The sequence below is a fragment of the Triticum aestivum genome, chromosome 5B, assembly GCF_018294505.1.
Source record: "Triticum aestivum cultivar Chinese Spring chromosome 5B, IWGSC CS RefSeq v2.1, whole genome shotgun sequence".
NCBI classification, from domain to species: Eukaryota; Viridiplantae; Streptophyta; class Magnoliopsida; order Poales; family Poaceae; genus Triticum; species Triticum aestivum.
This window is the reverse complement of record NC_057807.1, coordinates 363,457,160-363,466,003: the sequence shown is the minus strand read 5'-3', so window position 1 is coordinate 363,466,003 and position 8,844 is coordinate 363,457,160.

The window sequence follows — 8,844 nt, the reverse complement described above, 5'->3', positions numbered from 1 at the left end:
ACTTGATGTCTCACACATCATGTGGTGTGAGCTTCGGTTTGCAGTGTTCAACCGCAAGGTGCCTATCTATGGGCCCTATCTGTTTCTGCTGATCTCGAAGACTTGGGAGAAGATGTTCCCTGGTGAGGAGTTCCTTGCTCCAGACTGGATTCGACATGATCCCATCTGTCTCCGTGTCAAGTCCAACTAGGCCAACACTACTACTCGTGCTGAGGCGTCTGCTGCTAGGGCTGCTGTTGATGAGGAGGATGCTGGCGCAGAGGATGTTGCTGAGGACCGTGCTGCCAGGTCTTCCCATAGTTCCTCTATGCCCTCGTGGGCCAAGAAGCTGAAGGACAAGATGAAGACTCTTTTCTGCATGCAAGCTAAGGGCCAGTACAGGAATCACGTGGCATCCAAGGAGAGTCGTCGCCGGGACAAGAAGATCTTGCAGCTGTATGGCGAGGATGTGTCTGGTGGCTCTGAGGATCGCATCACTCAAGAGGCCGAGTGGATGGAGAAGCAAGGCTACAGGTGGACTGATTCTGAGGAGGACGTCGAGGAGACCATCCCTGCCACCGAGGAGTCAGACGGGGAGCGTTGGGATGAGTTCCCTGCTTGAGCCACCACTTGTGTGTAGGTGTCCTCTCTGCCTTTTTGGCGTCTCGATGCCAAAGGGGGAGAGAGTGTAGGGTTTTGCGAGTCGTGTGTCGTGTTTCGTGTGTTTGCGTGTCTTGTTTGAACTTGCGTGCTCGTTTGAACCTTGTTTCGGTTGCTTTGGCTTAGTTTGTCCCTCATATGGTGTAAGACATATGCACTCTATCTATCTTAGTGAGCTAGTGTTATTTTGTGCTACCTTTGTTTATGCACTTACTTAGATTGTTAGTCTTACATGCCTTGTCTCTAAAATATAGGGGGAGTGTTGATCCTAGCTTGTGTTCTGTGCAGGCCAAAGCATCCATCTTTATTGCACACATCTAGGGGGAGCCCGTCTACATTTTAGAGAGGAGGAGTTTACCTATGCGGGAGGCTTGTTGTAAGAATGACCACTTCACTTCATCATAAGCCTTTTCGAAATCCACTTTGAAGAGCACTCCATCAAGTTTCTTCGAATGGATTTCATGTAAGGTTTCATGGAGGATGACAACTCCCTCCAGTATGTGTCGTCCAAGCATGAAGGCAGTTTGAGTTGGCCGAACCACATACTGAGAAATCTATGCCAGGCGGTTCGTACAAACTTTTGTGAAAATCTTGAAGCTGACATTAAGCAGGCATATCAGTGTGAACTGCTCAATACGAACCGCTTCTTCCTTCTTTGGTAACAACGTGATTGTTCCAAAGTTCAATTTAAATAGTTGCAAGTGACCATTTTACAGATCAATGAACATAGGCATCACGTAGCCCTTAATAATATCCCAACACCTCTTATAGAACTCAACTGATAAGCCATGTGGACCAGGTGCTTTGTTATTTTTCATTTGTGAAATTGCCTCAGGCACTTCCTTCTCGAAAAACGGATGTAAGGGCATATTTGTCCCTAAGTGTTTTGGTGATTGATGACAATGCTTTTGCGGACTAATCGTGTGCCTTGAGTTTCTCAGTTGTTTCATCGCTAGGCAAAAGATGGTTCGGTGCCCCTCGAAGACTATTGAAGACGACGTTTTTTCTACATTTCTTTTGGTGGATTTGAGTCGTAGGAGAGCCGTACTATTAAGAGGGTGTCCGCGTCGGAAAGGTTTGGGTGGAATTATCACGTACACGTTTCCTTCCTTGTCTCCTCCTTTCCCCTACACTTTGGAGCATTCCCCGTTTATCCTCTATGTGAGTGTCTGGACTACTGTTGCTGAGCTTGCGGTAGTACTGCTCCCTGGAGCGGTAGTACGGCAGGCACTCGCGATAGTACCGTGCCCCTGCGCGGTAGTACCGCGGGAGCCAATGGTAGTACTGCTCCTTCGGAGTCGTAGTATCGTGGCTCCCTGGCCAAGTACCGCTGCTTCACGGTAGTAGGCGCGGATGTAATTTTTTACATCCACGCCCACACGGTAGTACCGCTCGCCAACGGCGGTAGTACCGCGGGTGCCCACGGTAGTACCGCTCCTCCAGAGCGGTAGTACCTTGGTTCCCTGGCCTAGTGCCATTGCTTCACGGTAGTAGGGGCGGATGTAATTTTTTACATCCGCACCCACGCGGTAGTACCGTGCCTTGTGCACGGTAGTACCGTGACGGATGTTTGCATCATCTCTTTGACCGCGGAAGTAGGCACGGATGTATTTTTATTCATCTGTGCCGTTTCCAGACTAGGACCTACCTGCCTCGCGGTAGTACCGCAGGTGGGAGTGGTAGTACCACGCTCGCGGTAGTACTGCTTGTGTTATAGTCTCTGCAGCTGCCGCGGTAGTACCGTGGTCACCCACGGTAGTACCGCGTGGCCTTGCGGTAGTACCGTGCTCCTGGAGCGGTAGTACCGCTTGTCGCAGGCTGGTCTAAGTGGATAATGGTTGGATGTTGTTCCCCACTATAAAAGGTGTGTCTCCTACCTCTAGTTGACTACCTCTTCCATCCCCAAGCTCCATTGTTGCTCCAAGCTCCATTTTCGGCCGATCTCTCTCCCTAGCCAATCAAACTTGTTGATTTGCTCGGGATTGGGTGACAAGGCCCCGATCTACACTTCCACCAAGAGATATTCGATTCCCCCCACTAATCCCTAGAGGATCTTGTTACTCTTGGGTGTTTGAGCACCCTAGACGGTTGAGGTCACCTCAGAGCCATAGTCCATTGTGGTGAAGCTTCGAGGTGTCATTGGGAGCCTCCAATTAAGCTGTGGAGATTTCCCCAACCTTGTTTGTAAAGGTTCGGTTGCCGCCTTCAAGGGCACCAATAGTGGAATCACGGCATCTCGCATTGTGTGAGGGCGTGAGGAGATTACGGTGGCCCTAGTGGCTTCTTGGGGACGTACTTCCCTTTAAAAGGAGACGTACTTCCCTTTAAAAGGAAGGAACTTCGGTAACACATCATCGTCTCCACCGGCTCCACTCTTGGTTATTTCGTGCCTTTACTTTTGCAAGCTTACTTGTGTTGTATCCATTGCTTGCTTATGAACTAGTTGTTATTACATCATATAGGTTGTTCACATAGTTGCATATCTAGACAACCTATTTTGTTGGAAAGTTTAAATTGGTAAAGAAAAGCTTAAAAATTGTTAGTTGCCTATTCACCCCCCTCTAGTGAACTATATCGATCCTTTCAACGGGGTTGTGAGAACCTCATTCTCATCATCTCCCAATTGTGGTATGTCCTCAACTACACTCTCATTGAGTGAGGTATAATTCTCAACTGGGGTCCAGAACAATTTCTTGTAGAAAATTCATAATATACATCTTAAGGTTCTCCTGACCAACAATTGTGCCTTCATCCTGTTCAAGTTGTATGATCATTTTGTTTCTATGTTTCCCATTGGCAATTATATGGAAAATGTGTGTATTATTATCCCCTTGAACCACGCGATGCACCTTTGAAAGTGCTAGTTACTGACTAGAGGGGGGTGAATAGGCGATTTTTATGAAAGTCTTCAAAACACGGTGGCTTTGAAGACAAATAGGTAAACTGAGCCTATTTAGTAAGCAGCGGAAAGAAGACTACACTAGGCAAGCATTAGTCAAGCATACAATACAGGGAAAGCACGAAGACTAACTGCAACTAGGTAGACATGATCAGTATGGAAGATAGTACGAAGCAAAACATGTAAAGTCTTCACACAATGAAGTCAAACGAATCAGGTAGGCAAGCAACGACTTCACGAAGACAAAACTGTAAAGTAAGGAGAGAAAGGGATAGAACCAGTTGCTTGGTGAGGACAAGGATTTGGTAGACCAGTTCCAGTTGCTGTGACAACTGTACGTCTGGTTAGGGAGGCTGAGATTAAACTCAGAAGACTGTGTCTTCACCTTATTCCCCTTGAGCTAAGAACACCCAGTCCTCGCCCAATCACTCTGGTAAGTCTTCAAGGTAGACTTCCAAACCTTCACAGACTTCATTCACCGGCGATCCACAATGACTCTTGTTTGCTCAGAACGCGATGCCTAACCGGCTGGAGGATCACAGTCCTCAAGTGTAATAAGTCTTCAGATCACGCAGATAGAAAGACTTCGGTGATGCCTAACATTCTTTGGCTTTGCGCGTTTTGGGCTTTGTCCTCGCAAGGATTTCTCTCTCAAATGCTTCGGAGGTGGGTTGCTCTCAAACGATAGAAGCCGTGCACTAACTCTGAGCAGCCACCAATTTATGGTGTGGGGGGTGGGCTATTTATAGCCAGGAGGCAACCCGATCTGATTTGTCCAAAATGACCCTGGGTCACTAAGGAACAGACACGTGTCCAACGGTCAGATTTCAAGCACACGCGGCAACTTAGCTTGGGCTACAAGAAAAGCTGACTCATCTAGCTCTGGATAAGATTTTCTCTCATTGTCTTCGCTCGAAGACATAGGATTTGGTTGAGCATCACTTCAGTCACTCTAACTTTGTTCACTTGGACCACACTTAATAGTACGGTGGTTCCTATGACTCAATAAGAAGAAAGGAAATTACGAAATAGCTATATCTTCGCACTCCATAGTCTTCAAGTGTATAGCTTCACGCGTCATAATCTTCATCATGAGTGTCTTCATGAACCACCATTGTCTTCAATGTCTTCACACATTTTTAGGGGTCATCTTAGGTAGTGAAACCGAATCAATGAGGGACACTACCTGTGTTATCCTGCAATTCCCACAAACTCATTAGTCCCTCAACCATGTTTGTCGTCAATACTCCAAAACCAACTAGGGGTGGCACTAGATGCACTTACAATCTCCCCCTTTTTGGTGATTGATGACAAACTGGTTGAAGATTTCAACAGGGATAAAAGTAAGTGAAAGTTCAGTATTATGAGTATTTTCTTCATACATATGACGAGGCTCCCCCTGAAGATGTGCATATAAATGATTTGCTTTAAAATGCAAATGCACATGGCAGGTTTTGCTTTGTGGAGGCCATCTTCAAGGTATGAAGACAATGCATTATGCATATAAGAAGATAATGATATGAATAATGGAAAATGGGCGTCTGCAGAATGACTTTATGCGGAATTTATCACTGCATCACAAAGTGGCAGCTAAAATAGTAGACGACCATCAAGTTTAAGTGTTACAACTCAAAAGCCAAAAGTTTCAGAACGAGAGTTGTAAGTACTTAGCAAAAATTAAGCAACCACCCATATGGACCCACTTGAAGACTATCAACTCATATGCTTCTCCCCCTTTTGTCAGTAAGGACCAAAAAGGCTTGAAGACATAGAGTATGTACTCGTTCCCAGGTGGAGACGAAGTTGGAGCAGCAGGGTCAACCTTGGAGTTTGGTGGTGTAGATGGGCCTGGTGCAGCATCATTATGCCGAGCAGTGAGAGCAGGCGAAGTGGCGTCATCTTCTTCATTGACGACTCTCGCAACAACAGTTGCAACCGAGGATGAGTACTCAGAATCTTCAATGGAGGGTGTGCGACACCAACTTGCATTTTGAGGAGGCCTTGAGTCAAACTTGAAATGTTCAGTGAAGCCATATGCGCGAAGATCATCTTCAGCACAGAGCAAAGTGAGACTCTTCCAGGAACGACGACAAGCTTCATGTGCAACAAACGAGTTCTTGGTGGCTAAGTTGTGAATGCAATTGACATCCACCAAGAGACTCTTCATTTGACGCTTTAGCCAATCATGATGCTTGTCCTGCTTTTGATGTAGGGCCACCAGAAGCTCACGAACATTGAGAACGTGTGGACGCTTCTGAGGCCTTTGGGAAATGGTGCTTGCAGTAGCTTCAGTGTTTGCATGATGCGGTAGGCGTAGGTTTCCAGCCAAGGGATAGGCATGAGTTGCAACATTGGGCACATGAACACCATCAATGGGCTATGTGAAGCTCTGGAACTCAACATTCTAAAGATGGATGGGCTTCTTGGCAGGCTCATGGTAGATGGCTTCAACAGACATATCAACCTCAGGCAAGAAGACAATGTGATTGCGTGCTGAGGGCCGATAGTCAGTAGTTGAATGAAGCTTAATCAACCGCATCACCCATGGAGCATAGAACTTCAGACCAAACAAATCAATCCCGGAAGCAGCAAGTTGTCGGATGAAAAAATCCTGAGTGTTGAATCTGATGCCATTGACGATGTAGAACACCAAAGTCTTCATGGATCCTTCAAGTTTGGCTTCAGATGAATAGCCTTTGATGGGCCGGAGAGTATGTCTCAGAATGTGATATATTGTGTGCGGAAGATACTCGAGGTCCTCAACAAAGAATTCCTTTGGATATTCAGCGTCTTGAGGCAAAGGCTTCATCATGCTTACCATTTGGCTCATGTTTGGGTCAGGCTTTTGAAATATGCTCTGCAGTTCATTTTGATAAAGTGAACAACCAGGTTCATATAGCTCACCTGGAGTGGGCAGGGAAGTAAGCTCGATGATATCTTGAGCTTTGGCTTCATGATGCACATCACCTGTCATCCACTAAAGGATCCAAGTCTTCGGATCCCTGTTGTAGCCTCGAATGTGTAATGTGGCATAGAATTATAGTAGGAGCTCTTCATTCTAGTGCTCTTTGTCAGTGACAAATGCCAGAAGACCAACATCCCTGAAGCAGTCAAGGGCTTCTTCCAGACATGGCAGCCCAGCCATGGCATCACAATCCAGACGCCTGTGCAGAAAAATTCTGTCTTGATTGTATAGAATACAAGAGTAATAGCCTCGCTGTTGGTGGCTCCAAAATCTGTCAGATGAGATTCTTGGCTTCTTGTAGGGGTTCTTGGCACTGTCAAAGAATGTATTGTCTTCTCTGAAACCGAGCACACTCAACGAGCCTTGGGTAGATACAGCGCTAGGAAGCCTTGGCAGACACGACTTTGGCTTTTGAACTTGAGGCCTGCGCTCCATATGATAGTCATATTGTGGTCCTGGAGCAGTAGGGGGAATCATAATTGGCCAGCGAACTATGACCAACTGCCCTTCACGATTGAAGGCCGTTTCCATGGTGTGAGGCCGTGGTGGAGGAACAACGCCGTTAGTGAGGATCGGAGTCACAGAAGCTTCATCATTCACATTGGCTTCAGGCTCCACATTGTCTTCAGCCATGACAGGGTCATTGGCTTCAGTAGCAGTGTTGGTGGTAGCCTCATTGTTTTCAAACTCCATCTGGTCAATGACCGGAGGGTCGGGCATGATCACATTCTCTTCAAGAATTACTTGTTCAACAATAGGGTGTGTGGCTTCTCTTTCTCTTTCTTCTCTTCTTTCTTCTTCGACTGATGCAGCCGGAATGTCGTGAGCATCATTAGCTTCAGACGCTTGAACTATCGCAGAAGGATTCTCTTTAGGGAACACTTGACGCGCCACTGAGCTGGATTGTTGTGAATCTTCTTCTGGGATGGTGGACATGGAAACAGATGGCTTGAGACCTTTGTGAAGCCTGCGAAACGCTGGCGACACCTTTGGAGAGGGAGTGGTCTCCATGTAATTTTCGCCATCAAGTACCGGATAGGTAATTTGAGCTGGTGGTGTATGGGGTGTCTCATCTTGAACAGGGGTATCTTCTTGTTGGCGCTCAGCCCAGGAGTCATCTTGAGCAATTGGCGTCAATGGACGACCAATGCTAATGTATTCACTGCTTGTTGGAGCAGGCGATGATACCAACTAGTGCTCGAGTTGAGGAAGGACTTCATCATCAACTACATTGTCTTCATGACCAATGTCTTCAGCTGTGTTGGGGTCGACAACTGGAACTTCTTCAGATTCTGGTGCCTCTGTGGGAGCAGGCTCATGGACAACGAGACGGCACTCACATTTGCAGAGGCAGGATATGCAATAGAGATGGGACCAACAACAAGGGGCTCAGGGGCAGCATCACGATCTTTCTTTGAAGACTTAGAGCCCTTAGTCTTCAGCTTTTTGTTGGAAGGGGCATCATCAGATGAATCCTTGTGCTTCCTCTTCCTGGCTTCTACTTCAGCATGACTAGTCTTTTTGAGCTCAGAAGCAACTGAAGGGACCTTTGGCTTCGAGCCAGTCATGCTGGAAGGGAAGACAATGCTGGGTTGTCCCTGCCTTGAAGTGTCAGGATGGGCTTCAGCATGCTTTTTGATCTTCTTAGCAGCCATTCTGGGATCAATGCCAGGATGCCCAAGAGTTTTTCTCTTTTCAGCTTCATTGTGTGCTTGCACACATTTCTGAGCATAAGACTTCATGCGTTCTCGAGAGCCTTTGGCTTCTTCACGCTTCTGATGGAATTCATTGTTGAGGTCATTCAGCATCTTCTTGAAGATTTGCACATCTGCCACACTGAGCTTGTGCATGTTCTTCTTGAAATGGGCCTTCTCATAGTCAATTTTTTTCTTGAGCTTGACAAGTTTCTGTGCTAGGGCCAGCTCATTTGCAATTGCAGAGTGGAAAGTGACACTGATGCCCACTGGCAGCTGCAGACTGTCGATGCTGATGTTCTGGTCGTTGAACCACTCATCAATGAAGTTGTTCAAGATGTCAACAACAAAGAGGGGCAGATCACTGAAGATCTCCGCCTCTTGCTTACTCTTGATCAGCATCTCAAGAGCTTCATCACCAAGATCTTCATTTCTGGATAGATCAATGGTGTCTTCCTCGTTGCGTGGAATGGCAGTAGGAGTGAGGGGTTGCCCAGTGGCCTTCTTGAGCAATGGCTTCTTGGTCCTCTTGGACACGCGAGATAAATCTTCATACTACACAATGGATTCAGGTGGTGCAGTATTCAGTGGCTTCCTGGTTGAAGCTTTTGGTGCAGCAGAGGCAGATGGTTTTGAAGCTTTTGCCT